Consider the following 18,667-nt stretch of genomic DNA (forward strand, 5'->3'; position numbering starts at 1 on the left):
TTTTAAACAGACTGCATCCTCTACATGGCTCCACAAGGCAGCTCCAGACACATCTCATAGCAATATGTAGCAAGGCTCTTTGTCCTAATGGTCATGTCCATCTACTCAACAAATTGTAAAGGTATTGACAATCACTCATCTGGCTACTTGGCTTCCCTGAAATCACTCTTTGTTTACAAAATGCATAGTCTTGAAAAGAGATCATCAGAAAAGTACTTTAATTTTTTATCTCATTTTCCCCAGCACAACCACTTAAAATAGCTTCACTAAAATGCCCCCAGTACATTTGCTTTTCAATGTAATTTGGTTTTCCCATTCAAAAATCTGTTTCATTTTGTCTGGTGTATATCTTTTTTTTTCTCTCTCTCTCTTTCTCCTAACACTACAATTGCCCCAGGATAAATAAGAATGACCCCATGAGATTCCAGTGGACTAATTATTTGGGGACTGACTAGTTCTATAAAATGTTACTTTATTTTTCATGAACTGTCATATGATTCCTCTACTGAGTTTCACTTTTTGCTATAAATGTTCTTATTCTGTGATATAGCTTATACTGTGATATTTGCAGAATAGTATATTCAGAACCCCAAATCAACTAGCCAGTATGGTATTTTAAAATTAGAATTTGTAAACATAAAAAAAAAGAGACAGAACATAATACTACATGAGGGATTTTCATTCAATATAGGAAAAGAAATATTGTGAATATACCAATAAGCTCTCTCTCTTCATTGTCCATTTTTTAAGAAAATTCTTGCACAGAAGGGCCTGAGTTTGTTGACAGATATTTATCTCTTTCTTAACCATTTCATCCTCTTCATTGAGAAAGTGCGTAAATATTGCAGAGAAATAGCTAGGGAAAGAAGACTAAAAAAAAAGTCCAGTTTAAAAATTCTTTGGAACATCTCGAAAATATGGTTTTCATATACACTAATTTAATATCTTACATGACATTGCAGTAATACATTCAATAGGGATTTTTTTTTAAGAATATAAAATATTAATGAATATAAAATGTCTCTCAGCTGGTGTTTCTCTCCAGGATCTTATGGTTGTGAGGGAGATGGTATGGCTTAGAAGTCACTTTTCTCTGCCAAATATCTTAACATTACAATAGCCTGAAGTAAATCAATGAATAAGATGTTGGTAGTACCTTTTTTTTTTTTTTTTTTTTTTAGTACTTAGAATGTACAAGACACTTGGTGTTTTTCTTAGTTTAAAGAAAAATCAAACATATAACGGGAATAAAACCATTTCCAGTTTCTGGTCAGAGATGTGCCCATAAGTACATTCGTATTTTGAATGGGACACTTATTTAATATCTAGGTAATCACTGAGTAAGGCAAACTTGAATAACATTACAATCATTCTTAGAATCCCGAGAGGCTAGTCCTCTCTTTAAATTCATGGGTTCCATTTTATGAAGTAGGTATTAAGATACGTACAGATAAAACCCCAAAACGTTAGTTAACTAATATAGCTAGAGCAATTGATTTCTAGTTTATCTTGTGTAACAGTGATTCGTCTTTGTTTTCAATGAGAAATTTCAGAGGTAATTGTTTAGTATCACAGGTCTGATTACTTAAATTCATTCAAGCAAATGTTTATGTTATATTCAAATTACAATGTTCAGAGAACTTGCTATACTTTCTTTTGTTTTGTTTTTGACAAAAGAAAAGGTAAAGCTACCCAATACCAAAATAATTTCTCAATTCTAAGTTCAGAAAGTAGAAAATTAAATTTTTTTATGGATACAGACTTTGTTTAAATAGCTGAGTAAGCAAACTACGAAGACATTTAAAAGAAAAAAATTAATCACAGGGAAAGGGAGATTGTCCTAATGATTGCACCTTCCCAAGAAATAAAACCTTCCAAATTCTCAAAGGACACAGAGAGAAGTATCTGTCTGACAGATTTGAAATATTTACACACATTTCTAAGCCCATCTTTCACTTATCACCACATTAAAATAGTATGTACATATACTAAAATAACTGAGTCATAAAAATTAAATCACTAATTAGGTCTATAATATAAAACATAGGATAATTTAGAAATATCTGAATAATATAATAAATTAATGTCAATCAGGATGCTTGGCTTTGACTATATAATTTATGTCTTAACTAACTTATTCAAGGTTAAAAATACAAAAGCTTTACTTACTGTCAGGAAAATAAGAGAAAGGAACTTGGAAGCAACTTTGATTCACTGGTCTCTTTTTGCCCAAAAGAACAGCTAAGAATCTTTCAAGGGCTGCCCTGCAAATGTTTGCCTCTTTTAAAACTCTTTTCATTCAGTTTGGCTTCTGAAAACAGGCCATGGTCTCTATGTAGAAAACCTGCCAAGCACTGTCTTCACTTGATAGGCTGTTTTGTCTTCCAAGTCTTTTCTCCTTGTCCAATTTACTCTGCAGGGAGTGTGTGGCTGGGGATGGTTGGTTAAGCATGTCACGTGGTGTTCGTTTATTGGCTCTACCATTCTGACATATGTGGAAAGGTGATTAGATTTAAAAAAGAAAGGACAAAAATTTGGTTCTGGATAACTCTATATTAAAAAAAATTAGCTTTTAATAATTAAAATCTCAACAGACAAACCAAAAAAGAGCAAATTAAAATGAAAGTTGAACGGAGAGGGAAAATGAGTCGGAATTGACTCAATGACAACTACAACAACAGTCTTAAAAGAAGTACAACCAGGCAGGGCCAAGATGGCTGACTAGGTAGAAGCTACCTTGGATCCCTCTTGCAACAAAGACTCGGAAAAACAAGTGAATCGATCACATACATGAGAATCTACAAACCCTGACCATCAAACACAGATCTAAAGAGTTGACCTGAGTGACAGAGACTGAGAACGAACAACCATGGGGAAGCATCGACTGTTTTTGGAGCCTGGAGCCAGCTTCCCAGTCAGGAAACCTTGGCGCCAGGCTTTGAACTGGACGCAGGAGAGCTGAGCATGGCATCCTGAGACGGCGCAAACACCGGACGCAGCCCTAGCCCCCAGAAGTGACCTCGGGGGAAGCCCAGCCAGTGCACGCAGGCAGCGCAGTGACGCAGCTGACAGGAGGAGAAGTCACTGAGAGGCAGTGACTAGTTTTGGAGCCTGGAATGCAACGTCCCAGCCGGGGAACCTTGGCACTGGGCTTTGGACTGGGAGCAGAGGAACTGACCACGGCTTCTGAGACAGCACAAGCACGGGACGCAGGCCTGACCCTCAGGGGCAATCTCGACGCAGCCAGCACACACAGTCAACACGCCCCTCGGGAATCTCAGATAAAACAGTTATCCCAAGCAAGATAAGTAACTTTGTCTATATGCTGGGGTGCTACTCTGTCCTATTTATCTGAACCCTCCCCTCCCCTTCCCAGGCGGCTTCATTAACATTGGAATTTCCTGAGCCAGAGAGTGAAGTGCGCTGTGGTTTTTCTTTTTCTTCTTTTGGTCTTTTCCTAACCCATTCTCCTGGCCTGAGAGAAGCAGCTACAAAAAACCCAGGGACCAAAAATCCTTCCCTAATTGGACTAAAAACACAGAACCAGCTCCAGCCAAGCATATGTGATCCACAGTCTTGGGCTTTCATCCCTACAGGGAACAAGGTGGCTATTATAATGCAAAGGCATTTCTGATAGGGATCTGACTGTAATTGTTTTAGCGGATTACTGGAAAGACAAGTTTCCCAGGTCTGATTATCTCTGCATATTCAACAGAGTCCTCACTGACCCACAACAGGGAACTGAGGGCTGAAGCTCCCCCCAGACCATCTAGCCTCCTGCCTTAGGGGTCTAAGGAGGGTGATCCTACCAATTTGTAGAGGTACTTGCATTGGGGGCCTAAGGTAGAGCTGCAGAGCCCACCCACCAAGGTGCTTTAGGAATAGAGACACACCTACCTCACTGACACTTGGGGGAAGCCTGTCAGCATCCTGTCCCCCCTGGAGTGTGAAACCCTGCTCCTACTAGAATGTGGTGCACACAACTATCACCACTACTTCTCTAGGTGGATAGGTGACAGTCTGCACCACACACTTGATGACCCAAAATCAGATTCTACTCAAGAATAGTGAATGGACTCTTAGGCTTATATATCCGGTAACAGCCCAAGCCAGCTGGTAAAAGGACATAAGTGATTCAAGGGCTACAACAATCAAGACAGCACAATCTAGTAGCCCATCCACGTATATTGAAAGAAAACAAAACAAGACAAGACTCAGTGAGCAAATATAGAATAAATCACTACAATATCTTAGAGATGGCTTGGAGACAGCAGTCAATATCAAACCACATAAAAAAGCAGACCATGATTGCTTCTACAACTCCCCAAACTAAAGAATCAAAATCTTTCCCAAATGAAGATACAATCCTGGAATTGTCAGATGCAGAATATAAAAAACTAATTTACAGAATGCTTCAAGACATCACAGATGACCTCAGAAACGAAATCAGGCTGTGTTTGTTAGAGAAAAAGCCAAGGAACACACTGATAAAACAGTTGAAGAACTCAAAAAGATTATTCAAGAACATAGTGGAAAAATTAATAAGCTGCAAAAACCCACAGAGAGACAGCATTCAGAAATCCAAAAGATTAACAGTAAAATTACAGAATTAGACAATGCAATAGGAAGTCAGAGGAGCAGACTCAAGCAATTAGAATGCAGAGTGGGGGATCTGGAGGACAAGGGAATTGACAGCAATATAGCTGAAAAAAAATCAGATAAAAGAATTAAAAAAATGAAGAAACCCTAAGAATCATGTGGGGCTCTATCAAGAAGGATAACTTGCGTGTGATTGGAGTCCCAGAACAGGGAGGGTTAACAGAAAATACAGAGAGAATAGTTTAAGATCTGCTGACAGAAAACTTCCCTGACATCATGAAAGACGAAAGGATACCTATCCAAGACGCTCATCGAACCCCATTTAAGACTGATCCAAAAAGAAAAACACCAAGACATATTATCATCAAACTTGCCAAAACCAAAGATAAAGAGAAAATTTTAAAAGCAGCCAGGGATAAAAGAAAGGTCTCCTACAAGTGAGAATCAATAAGAATAAGTTCAGACTACTCAGCAGAAACCATGCAGGTAAGAAGGCAATGGGATGACATATACAGAGCACTGAAGGAGAAAAACTGCCAGCCAAGGATCATATATCCAGCAAAACTCTCTCTGAAATATGAAGGCGAAATTAAGATATTTACAGATAAACACAAGCTTAGAGAATTTGCAAAAACCAAACCAAAGCTACAAGAAATACTAAAGGAAATTGTTTGGTCAGAAAACCAATAATATCAGATACCAGCACAACACAAGGTCACAGAACATCCTGATATCAACTCAAATAGGGAAATCACAAAAACAAATTAAGATTAATTTTAAAAAGAAAAAAATGCTCGAAACAGGGAATCATTGAAGTCAATATGTAAAAGATCACAATAATCAAAAAGAGGGACTAAATACAGGTGGCATAGAACTGCCATATGGAGAGGGAAACAAGGCAATATAGGACAATACAATTTAGGTTTTTACTTAGAAAAACAGGGGTAAATACTAAGGTAACCACAAAGAGGTATAACAACTCCATAACTCAAAATAGAAACCAAGAAAAACATAATGACTCAGCAAACATAAAGTCAAATACTATGAAAATGAGGAACACACAATTTACAAAGAAAAACGTCTCAGCACAAAAAAGTAAGTGGAAAAATGAAATTGTCAACAACACACACAAAAAGGCATCAAAATTACAGCACTAAACACATACTTATCTATAATTACCCTGAATGTAAATGGACTAAATGCACCAATAAAGAGACAAAGAGTCTCAGACTGGATAAAGAAACACGATTGGTCTATATGCTGCCTACAAGAGACACACCTTAGACTTAGAGACACAAACAAACTAAAACTCAAAAGATGGAAAAAAATATATCAAGCAAACAACAAGCAAAAAAGAGCAGGAGTAGCAATATTAATTACTGACAAAATAGACTTTAAAGTTAAATCCACCACAAAGGATAAAGAAGGACAGTACATAATGATTAAAAGGACTATTGACCAGGAAGATATAACCATATTAAATATTTATGCACCCAATGACAGGGCTGCAAGATACATAAAACAAACTTTAACAGAACTGAAAAGTGAGATAGACACCTCCACAATTATAGTAGGAGACTTCAACACACCACTTTCGGAGAAGGATAGGACTTCCAGTAAGAACCTCAGTAAAGACACGGAAGACCTAATTGTTACAATCAACAAACTTGACCTCATAAACGTATACAGAACACTCCACCCAACAGCTGCAAAGTATACTTTTTTTTTCTAGTGCACACGGAACATTCTCTAGAATACACCACATATTAGGTCATAAAACAAACCTTTGCAGAATCCAAAACATCAAAATATTACAAAGCATCTTCTCAGACCACAAGGCCATAAAAGTAGAAATCAATAACAGAAAAATCAGGGAAAAGAAATCAAATTCTTGGAAATTGAACAATACCCTGCTCAAAAAAGACTGGGTTATAGAAGACATTAAGGAGGGAATAAAGAAATTTATAGAATGCAACGAGAATGAAAACACTTCCTAACAAAACCTCTGGGACACAGCAAAAGCAGTGCTCAGAGGTCAATTTGTATTGATAAATGCACACATACAAAAAGAAGAAAGAGCCAAAATCAGAGAACTGTCCCTATAACTTGAACAAATAGAAAGTGAGCAACAAAAGAATCCATCAGGCACCAGAAGAAAACAAATAATGAAAACTAGAGCTGAACTAAATGAATTAGAGAACAGAAAAACAATTGAAAGAATTAACAAAGCCAAAAGCTGGTTCTTTGAAAAAATTAACAAAATTGATAAACCATTGGCCAGACTGACTAAAGAAATACAGGAAAGGAAACAACCCGAATAAGAAACGAGATGGGCCACATCACAACAGACCCAACTGAAATTAAAAGAATCATATCAGATTATTACGAAAAATTGTACTCTAACAAATTTGCAAACCTAGAAGAAATGGATGAATTCTTGGAAAAACACTACCTACCTAAACTAACACAATCAGAAGTAGAACAACTAAATAGACCCATAACAAAAAAAGAGATTGAAAAGGTAACCAAAAAACTCCCCCCAAAAAAAGCCCTGGCCCGGATGGCTTTACTGCAGAGTTCTACCAAACTTTCAGAGAAGAGTTAACACCACTACTACTAAAGGTATTTCAAAGCATAGAAAATGACGGAATAGTACCTAACTCATTCTATGAAGCCACCATTTCCCTGATACCAAAACCAGGTAAAGACATCACAAAAAAGAAAATTACAGACCTATATCCCTCATGAACATAGATGCAAAAATCCTCAACAAAATTCTAGCCAATAGAATGCAACAACATATCAAAAAATTAATCTACCATGACCAAGTGGGATTTATACCAGGTATGCAAGGCTGGTTTAATATTAGAAAACCATTAATGTAATCCACCATATAAATAAAACAAAAGACAAAAACCACATGATATTATCAATTGATGTAGAAAAGGCATTTGACAAAGTCCAACACCCATTTTTGATAAAAACTCTCAGCAAAATAGGAATTGAAGGAAAATTCCTCAACATAATAAGGGGCATCTATAAAAATAAAAAAAAAATTTTTTTTTTTTTTAAATACAAAGCCAATAGCCAACATCACTCTAAATGGAGAGAGCCTGAAAGCATTTCCCTTAAGAATGGGAACCAGACAAGTACGCCCTTTATCACTGCTCTTATTCAACATTGTGCTAGAGGTCCTAGCCAGAGCAATTGGGCTAGACAAAGAAATAAAGGGCATCCGGATTGGCAAGGAGGAAGTAAAATTATCTCTATTTGCAGATGACATGATCTTATACACAGAAAACCCTAAGGAATCCTCCAGAAAACTACTGAAACTAATAGAAGAGTTCAGCACAGTCTCAGGTTATAAGATAAACATACAAAAATCCGTTGGATTCCTCTACATCAACAAAAAGAACATCAAAGAGGAAATCACCAAATCAATACCATTCACAGTAGCCCCCAAAAAGATAAAATACTTAGGAATAAATCTTACCAAAGATGTAAAAGACCTATATAAAGAAAACTACAAAGTACTACTACAAGAAACTAAAAAGGACCTACTTAAGTGGAAAAACACACCTTGCTCATGGATAGGAAGACTTAACATAGTAAAAATGTCTATTCTACCAAAAGCCATCTATACATACAATGCACTTCCGGTCCAAATTCCAATGTCATTTTTTAATGTGATGGAGAAACAAATCACCAGCTTCATATGGAAGGGAAAGAAGCCTCGGATAAGTAAAGCATTACTGAAAAAGAAGAAGAAAGTGGGAGGCCTCACTCTACCTGATTTCAGAACCTATTATACAGCCACACTAGTCAAAACAGCCTGGTACTGGTACAACAACAGACACATAGACCAATGGAACAGAATTGAGAACTCAGATATAAATCCATCCACATAGGAGCGGCTGATATTTGACAAAGGCCCAGTGTCAGTTAATTGGGGAAAAGATGGTCTTTTTAACAAATGGTGCTGGCATAACTGGATATCCATTTGCAAAAAAATGAAACAGGACCCATACCTCACACCATGCACAAAAACTAACTCCAAGTGGATCAAAGACCTTAACATAAAGACTAAAACGATAAAGATCATGGAAGAAAAAATAGGGACAACCTTAGGAGCCCTAAAACAAGGCATAAACAGAATACAAAACATTACCAAAAATGACGAAGAGGAACCAGATAACTGGGAGCTCCTAAAAATCAAACACCTATGCTCATCGAAAGACTTCACCAAAAGAGTAAAAAGACCACCTACAGACTGGGAAAGAATTTTCAGCTGTGACATCTCCAACCAGCGCCTGATCTCTAAAATCTATATGAGTCTGTTAAAACTCAACTGCAAAAAGACAAACAACCCAATCAAAAAGTGGGCAAAGGAAATGAACACGCACTTCACTAAAGAAGATATTCAGGCAGCTAACAGATACATGAGAAAATGCTGTCGATCATTAGCCATTAGAGAAATGCAAATTAAAACTACGATGAGATTCCATCTCACCCCAACAAGGCTGGCATTAATCCAAAAAACACAAAATAAATGTTGGAGAGGCTGCGGAGAGATTGGAACTCTTATACACTGCCGGTGGAAATGTCAAATGGTACAACCACTTTGGAAATAGATTTGGTGCTTCCTTAAAAAGCAAGAAATAGAACTACCATATGATCCAGCAATCCCACTCCTCGGAATATACCCTAGAGAAATAAGAGCCTTTGCACGAACAGATATATGCACACCCATGTTTATTGCAGCTCTGTTTACAATAGCAAAAAGCTGGAAGCAACCAAGGTGTCCATCAACGGATGAATGGTTAAATAAATTGTGGTATATTCACACAATGGAATACTACGCATCGATAAAGAACAGTGACGAATCTGTGAAACATTTCATAACATGGAGGAAACTGGAAGGCATTATGCTGAGTGAAATTAGAGGCAAAAGGACAAATATTGTATAAGACCACTATTATAAGATCTTGAGAAATAGTATAAATTGAGAAGAACACATACTTTTGTGGTTACGAGACGGGGAGGGAGGGAAGGTGGGAGAGGGTTATTTACTGATTAGTTAGTACATAAGAACTGCTTTAGGTGAAGGGAAGGACAATACTCAATACAGGGAAGGTCAGCTCAACTGGACTGGACCAAAAGCAAAGAAGTTTCCGGGATAAACTGAATGCTTCAAAGGTCAGCGGAGCAAGTGTGGGGGTTTGGGGACTATGGCTTAAGGGAACTTCTAAGTCAATTGGCAACATAGTTCTATTATGAAAACATTCTGCATCCCACTTTGAAATGTGGCGTCTGGGGTCTTAAATGCTAACAAGCGGCCATCTAAGATGCATCAATTGGTCTCAACCCACCTGGATCAAAGGAGAATGAAGAACATCAAGGCCACACGATAACTATGAGCCCAAGAGACAGAAAGGGCCACATGAACTAGAGACTTACATCATCCTGAGACCAGAAGAACTAGATGGTGCCCGGCCATAACCGATGACTGCCCTGACAGGGAGCACAACAGAGAACCCCTGAGGGAGCAGGAGATCAGTGGGATGCAGACCCCAAATTCTCATAAAAAGACCATACTTAATGGTCTGACTGAGACTAGAGGAATCCCAGCGGTCATGGTCCCCAAACTTTCTGCTGGCCCAGGACAAGAACCATTCCCGAAGACAACTCATCAGGCATGGAAGGGACTGGACAATGGGTTGGAGAGAGATGCTGACGAAGAGTGAGCTACTTGTATCAGGTGGACACTTGAGACGGTGTTGGCATCTCCTGTCTGGAGGGGAGGTAGGAGGATAGAGAGGGTTAGAAACTGGCAAAACTGTCATGAAAGGAGAGACTGGAAGGAGGGAGTGGGCTGACTCATTAGGGGGAGAGTAAGTGGGAGTACGGAGTAAGGTGTATATAAGCTTATATGTGACAGACTGACTTGATTTGTAAATTTTCACTTAAAGCACAAAAAAAATTATTAAAAAAAAAAAAAAGAAGAAGTGCAACCAGAATGCTCCCTAGGAGAGAGAATGGTAAGACTAGGGCTTGCTTACTTTGGTCACGTCATCAGGAAAACCCAATTGCTAGAAAAGGTCATCATGTTTGGTAAGGTAAAGAGTCAGTGATAATAAAGGAAACCCCCAATGAGATGGATTAAAACAATAGCTGCAACAATGGACTCAAACATACTAAGGATCATAAAAATGGTGCAGGACTGGGCAACGTTTTATTCTGTTATACATGAGATTGCCATGAGTTGGAAGCAACTCTACGGCAAATAACAACAATGATCTCAGAAATCAGAATAATTTACACAGTAAAGCTTCACCTTAGATTTAACTTGACTCCAGTTACCTGGCTCCTAGTATCGACTGCTTTTTATATGCTTTTTTTTTTTAGGTAGTTAGTGGGGAAGTGCTACAGCTGCTAACCAAAAGGTTGGCAGTTCGAATCCACCAGGCACTCCTTAGAAACTCCATGAAGCAGTTCTACTCTGTCCTATAGGGTCGCTATGATTCGGAATTGATTCAACTTTTTTTTTTTTTTAACTATTTAGACAGTTACTGAGAGTTTAATATAAATTACCTTATTTAATACTCAAAGCATAACTACGAGCTGATACTATATTTACTCTCCTTTTACAAATTTAAAAACTGAGGCCTAAAGGTAGAGTTATTTGCAGATGCTTAAACAGGGAGCCCAGAAAAGTGTTTTGCCAAGGCCCCTTACTCTTAGCGACCACTACACAAATCAAGTTAATCAAAGCAGTGATATCCAATACCCAATTTAATAGTTTAATAATTTAGAGTACATGGGTGGAACTTTAATGATTGTCTGAAGCTTTTTTTCAGCTCCAACTAAATTGGACATTCCCAAGACTATAAATAACCACTGTTAATCAACCCTGCAAAGCTCATTACTCGATTTTAACAATCAATGCACTTCTTGAGATGCCTACAGAAGTTAATCATCTTTCATGAAAGTAAAGGACAGATGAGTTGTGAAGTACTCTGAGCCTATCTGAATTATAATGCATTAAGAATATGGAAATAAACATTTCCTTTGACATAATTTAATTACATTCTCTCCCTTGTTTTCAGCCACATTTATCTTTTTGCTTAGCCAAAGTCATTACTAAAAGTCAAAGTTCATGTACTGGCACACAGCAAATATTTAACTTGGTTTCACTCCTAGACAAGAATGATAATATTTAATTTATTGTTGTTGTTAGGTACCATTTAGTTGGTTTTGACTCATAGTGACCCTATGAACAACAAAATGAAATACTGCCTGGTCCTGCGCTGCCCTCACAGTCGTTGCTACGCTTGACCCCATTGTTGCAGCCACTGTGTCAATCCATCTCATGGAGGGTCTTCCTCTTTTTCAATGACCCTCTACTTTACCAAGCATGATGTCCTTCTCCAGGGACTGGTCCCTCCTGCTAACATGTCCTAAGTATGTAAGACAAAGTCTAACTATCCTCACTTCTAAGGAGCATTCTGGCCACTTCTAAGGAGCATTCTGACTGTACTTCCTCCAAGACAGATTTGTTTGTTCTTCTAGCAGTCCATGATGTATTCAATATTTTTCACCAACACCATAATTCAAAGAGACCAATTCTTGTTTGGTCTTCCTTATTCACTGTCCAGCTTTTGCATGCATTTGAGGCGATTGAAAATACCATGGCTTGAGTCAGGTGCACCTTAGTCCTCAACGTGACATCTTTACCTTTTAACACTTTAAGAGGTCTTTTGCAGCAGATGTGCTCAATGTAATACGTCGTTTGATATCTTGACTGCTGCTTCCATGGGTGTTGATTTGTGGGTCCAAGTAAAATGAAATCCTTGACAACTTCAATCTTTTCTCCTTTTGTTATGATGTTGCTTATTGGTCCAGTTGTGAGGATTTTGTTTTCTTTATGTTGAGATGTAATCTATACTGAAGGCTGCAGTCTTTGATGTTCATCAGTAAGTGCTTCAAGTCCTACCTGCCATTAGAGAGTGCCTGAAAAGTTTCAGATTTTACGGCTCCTTAAAAGGACTGTCTTAGTTATTTAGTTCTATTATATCAGAAATACCACAAGTGGATGGCTTTAACAAAGAAAAATTTATTCTCTCACAGTTTAAGAGGCTAGAAGTCCAAATTCAGGGCTCTAGTTCCAGGAGAAGGCTTTCTTTCTTTCTCTGTCGGCTCTGGGGGAAGGTCCTTGTCATGAATCTTCTGGTCTAGGAGCTTCTCAGTGCAGGGACCCCGCGTCCAAAGGATGTGCCACGCTCTCTGTGCTTCTTTCTTGGTGGCACGAGTTCCCTCTCCTCTCTGCTAGTTTCTCTCTCTTACATCTCAAAAGAGCTTAACTCAAGATACAACTTATTTCCTGTAGATTGAGTCCTGCCTCATTAACATAACTGTCTCTAATTCTGCCTCATTAACATCATAGAGATTAGGATTTACAACACATATGAAAATCACATTGGATCACAAAAGGGTGACAACCACACAATACTGGGAATCATGGCCTAGCCAAGCTGACACACATTTTTGGAGGGCAAAATTCAATCCATAACAAGGACCAAAGGAGGGATTTAAAACTGGTGATTTAAAATCCATCCTCAGGCTTCTGCTAACCATTCAATTCTTGTTCTTTCTAAGCTCTGGCTGTTTGGCTTTCTTTACTTTGATGAATGACGGGGGCTGTGGTCTGGCACACTCTCATTTATTATTCTTTGGTTTTTTTTTTTTAATACAATTTTTATTATGCTTTAAGTGAAAGTTTACAAATCAAGTCAATCTCTCACACAAAAACTCATATACACCTTGCTACATTTTTTTTTTTTTTACATACTCCCACTCTCCCCTAATAAGACAGCTGCTCTCTCCCTCCACTCTCTCTTTTCGTGTCCATTTCGCCAGCTTCTAGCCACCTCCACCCTCTCATCTCCCCTCCAGGCAGGAGATGCCAACATAGTCTCAAGTGTCCACCTGATCCAAGGAGCTCACTCCTCACCAGCCTCCCTCTCCATCCCATTGTCCAGTCCAATCCATGTCTGAAGAGTTGGCTTCTGGAATGGTTCCTGTCCTGGGCCAACAGAAGGTCTGGGAGCTATGACCACCAGGGTCTTTCTAATCTCAGTCAGACCATTAAGTCTGGTCTTATGAGAATTTGGGGTCTGCATCCCACTGCTCTCCTGCTCCCTCAGGGGTTCTCCATTGTGTTCCTTGTCAGGGCAGTCATCAGTTGTAGCCGGGCACCATCTAGTTCTTCTGGTCTCAGGATGATGTAGTCTCTAGTTCATGTGGCCCTTTCTGTCTCTTGGGCTTGTAATTACCTTGTGTCCTTGGTTTTCTTCATTCTCCTTTGATCCAGGTGGATTGAGACCTATTGACGCATCTTAGATGGCTGCTTGCTAGCGTTTAAGACCCCAGACACCACTCTTCAAAGTGGGATGCAGAATGTTTTCTTAATAGATTTTATTATGCCAATTGACTTAGATGTCCCCTGAAACCATGGTCCCCAGACCCCTGCCCCTGCTACGCTGGCCTTCGAAGCACTCAGTTTATTCAGGAAACTTCTTTGCTTTTGATTTAGTCCAGTTGTGCTGACCTCCCCTGTATTGTGTGCTGTCTTTCTCTTCACCTAAAGTAGTTCCTATCTACTATCTAGTAAATGCCCTTTTCCCACCCTCCCTCCCTCCCCCCTCTCGTAACCACAAAAGAATGTTTTCTTCTCAGTTTAAACTATTTCTCAAGTTCTTATAATAGTGCTCTTATACAATATTTCTCCTTTTGCAACTGACTAATTTCACTTAGCGTAATGCCTTCCAGGTTCCTTCATATTATGAAATGTTTCACAGATTCCTGGCTGTTCTTTATCGATGTGTAGTATTCCATTGTGCGAATATACCATAATTTATTTATCCATTCATCTGTTGATGGGCACCTTGGTTGCTTCCATGTTTTTGCTATTGTAAACAGGGTTGCAATAAACATGGGTGTGCATATATATCTGTTCGTGTAAAGGCTCTTATTTCTCTAGGATATATTCCGAGGAGTGGGATTGCTGGATCATATGGTAGTTCTATTTCCTGCTTTTTAAGGAAGCGCCAAATCGATTTCCAAAGTGGTTGTACCATTTGACATTCCCACCAGCAGTGTAGAAGTGCTCCAATCTCTCCGCAGCCTCTCCAACATTTATTATTTTGTGTTTTTTGGGTTAATGCCAGCCTTGTTGGAGTGAGATGAAATCTCATTGTAGTTTTGATCTGCATTTCTCTAATGGCTAATGATTGTGAACATCTCCTCATATATCTGTTAGCTACCTGAATGTCTTCTTTAGTGAAGTGTCTGTTCATATCTTTTGCCTGTTTTTTAATTGGGTTATTTGTCGTTTTTGCAGTTGAGTTTTTGCAGTATCATGTAGATTTTAGAGATCAGGCGCTGATCAGAAATGTCATAGCTAAAAACTTTTTCCCAGTCTGTAGGTAGTCTTTTTACTCTTTTGGTGAAGTCTTTGGATGAACATAGGTGTTCGATTTTTAGGAGCTCCCAGTTAACTAGTTTTTCTTCTACAGTCTTCGTAATCTTTTGTATACTGCTTATGCCATGTATTAGGGCTCCTAACACTGTCCCTATTTTTTTTTTCTTCCATGATCTTTATCGTTTTAGATTTTATATTTAGGTCTTTGATCCATTTTGAGTTAGTTTTTGTGCATGGAGTGAGGTACGGGTCTTGTTTCTTTTTTTTTTTTTTGCAGATGGGTATCCAGTTATGCCAGTACCATTTGTTAAAAAAGACTGTCTTTTCCCCCATTTAACTGTTTTGGAGCCTTTGTCAAATACCAACTGCTCATATGTGGATTTATGTCTGGATTCTCAATTCTGTTCCATTAGTTTAGGTATCTGTTGTTGTACCAGTACCAGGCTGTTTTGACTACTGTGGTGGTATAATAGGTTCTAAAATCAGGTAAAGTAAGGCCTCCCACTTTGTTCTTCTTTTTCGGTAATGCCTTATTTATCCGGGGCATCTTTCCCTTACATATGAAGTTGGTGATTTGTTTCTCCTATTCTTTGTTTTGGAAACCCTGGTTGCATAGTGCTTAAGTGTTATGGCTGCTAACCAAAAGGTCGGCAGTTCAAATCCGCCAGGTGCTCCTTGGAAACTCTATAGGGCAATTCTACTCTGTCCTATAGGGTCGCTATGAGTCGGAATCGACTCCATGGCACTGGGTTTGGTTTGTTTTTTTAATTCTTTGTTTTGATATCCTGAACTCTATCGCATCGTCACGGTTTCCCAAATGAACTAGGTAGCAGAGTTCAGCTTCCGCTTCCCCTAGCCTGCCTTTCTGGCTCCAATTCAAGCTCTGCTCTGCTGTGCTACTCCAGCAGCGTCATTCCTCCCCTTTCTGGATCTGAGAAGGCACCACCGTCAGACAGCCCTCTGCTGCCATCTGGTGGTTAAAACATTTCACCCATCTGTCTGCCCCATCTCTACAAAGCACCTGCGAGTTTACTGTGCTGTTTCCACTTGGCAGTATTAGAAACTGGATGTGCCATGGTCACAGACGTTTAAGAAAAAAAAAAAAATGTAACATTAATTGTAAATTCAGAGATAGAATGTTTCTGGAAAAATAAAACCCTATCATTGCCACATTTCCAGTGTGAGACCCATTCTCCCTCAATAAAATTAAATAAATTTAAATTGCAAATAGATCAATACAACCAAGAAACTTCTGATGGCTCTCTATACAATTCAGTTCTCATTTATTTCCTCACTGGTTTGCTGTGGAGGCTTTGTATCATCAATTGCATAGGAATGTCCTTGAAAGCCAAGATCCTAGATTTGCATCTTATAATAAAAAGGTGGATGACGATATTAATGGCCATAAATCAAATAGCACAAGTAGGATTTTTTTTTTTTTTAAGTTTCTAACCTTGAACTTCAAAATGTAAGCAACGGTATAGAGACATGTGGATCAGCTGCATTGTCTTTATGGACAGTTATATTCATCTCAGGCTCCTACTTCTAAAATTCATAACTGAATGATTCCCCCCCCCCAAAAAAAAAGCAGTCTGAAATTGGGAATTACCCTTTTATAATCTGCCCCTAAGGACACATCAAACCCAAAATCTATTTGCATCAAGTTGATCCCGACTCACAGCAACCCTACAGGACAGAGTAGAACTGAGAACTGCCCCATAGGGTTTCCAAGGCTGTAAATCTTTTCAGAAGCAGACTGCCACATCTTTCTCGCATGGAGTGGCTGGTAGGCTCAAACTTCCAACCTTACAATTAGCAACTGAGCGCTTAACCACTGCAACACCAGGGCTCTTTCTAAGGACAGAGTTCTATTAATCATATCCATAATTCTCTGCAGGCCATTCCCCAAACTTAGGTGCTCATTGTAATAATTATGGCTTCTGGTTGTTAAGCATGGCCATCCAGCCTCTATTATTCAGGGTTTAACCATCCCATTGCTATCCATGAGCCCAGTACTGTAATGACATCGCTTACCATCAACGCATAGGACTGCCACCACTAATTTTATGGTGATGCTGGTATGCCCCTCTCACCAGTACAACTTATTGTTTGGAGCTTAGTGCTCTGCAGTGTTTTCTGGCCTCCTGTAGCGTGCCCACTTTTCAGTCTTTTCATCCCTTCTTTCATCATGCTCCATGACTATTCGGCATTTATATCTGACATAGTGTGAGCCATTGTTTTTTCCATACTTCCAGTAATCACCCTAATGGCATGTTCATACCACCTCCTGGGGTCCTTGTCAGTGATAATCTTGCATTCCAGGAGAGTACTCTGAAATTAGTAAACTCTTCCTTATCCAACTTTATGTTCTGCCCTACTTGATTCGGCACCCTCAGGATCTAGTCCCATGCATACTTCCCTAGCTCCTGTTGACAGGTGTGACTGGGTTTTGCAGCTCCTGTGAGGTATAGTTACTTTCCTCCCTTAGCAGGCCCAGCACAACTCTGGCTAAGATATTTTGTGAGTCAACCCTTGTTAATGGCCTAATGGCCAAGGAAGTGGAGGCAGATCCTGGGGTGGAGGCATACTATCTTTCAGGGATTAGGTCTCTGCATTGCCTTAAACCAAGGGGGAACCATTAGGACCTTAATAAGGGAGTGAGCCTATTCTGTAGACTTAAGAGGTTTTTTGGAATTTGGAGACCCGAGATTTTCAGGTGTATCAATCAAGAGGTAACCATCTCATCTGAGAGTCCCATGTTTCCCAATCGTGCCTTGACTTTGGCATAATACATCACCTTTGGGGGAAGATTAATCTCTTTGGAACTCAGCTATTTTTACAAGTCCTGGGCTTGATCATCATCTTTTTCTGCTCTCTCACTGGAAGAAATGAGACTACGTGGTACCGAACGGGCTGTCTTTGACAGCTTTAAATGTCAGTTAATCACTCTCAATCCTCCTCTTTTCCAACACGTCAATCAAGCTCAAACACCTGTCAACCGTATCAGCTAAAGGATTCCTTTCCACAGGAATACCATCCCCATCCAGGTTTTAACAACGGTAACTGCTACCTTGTGCTAGGGTCCATCTGTGCTTTCCACCCATGGAGTCATTGCCAGCAGGGTGGTGGGTGTAATTCAGGTACAAAATTTGCTCTGAGCATCTGCTTTCTCAGAGCAGTCCTGGTACCAAAAGTTTTCCTGAAAGCAGATTCTGATTAGAGTGCAAGTGGTTTTGTAGGGATTGCTCTTAGAATGAACACCTGTGGAAAGAAGGTAGCTTGGGAAGTAGAAAGTGGAGCTGCAATGCAATTTCAAGGGAAGCTCTTACCCGATACTAGAAAGAGTTCTGAAGATTGGATGATCTTTAGAGTTGTCCTGAGTTGGGGCAAGAGACAGCAGGCCAAGCCTCTATATCCTTGTCAGTCATCATTGAATGCAGGCTGCCCTGGGAGAGAGCTCCCTTTAGGGGAGGCAATCTTGTAATAGGGTTAACAGTGAGACCTGTTTGCTGGTGGCACTCTCAGTAGCTGGAGAAACAAGTTCTTCGTCTCCAAAGGACATACAGATGGTTCATGACAGCATCCACT

General features: G+C 39.3%; 1 pseudogene; it reads right to left on the bottom strand.

The window, feature by feature from the left end:
* LOC126063187 (ATP-binding cassette sub-family A member 10-like) overlaps nucleotides 1–17,269 on the bottom strand; it is a 52,946-nt pseudogene extending 35,677 nt beyond the window's left edge.
* Nucleotides 17,270–18,667: the final 1,398 nt, after the last annotated feature.

This window comes from Elephas maximus, chromosome 19, assembly GCF_024166365.1.
Source record: "Elephas maximus indicus isolate mEleMax1 chromosome 19, mEleMax1 primary haplotype, whole genome shotgun sequence".
NCBI classification, from domain to species: domain Eukaryota; kingdom Metazoa; phylum Chordata; class Mammalia; order Proboscidea; family Elephantidae; genus Elephas; species Elephas maximus.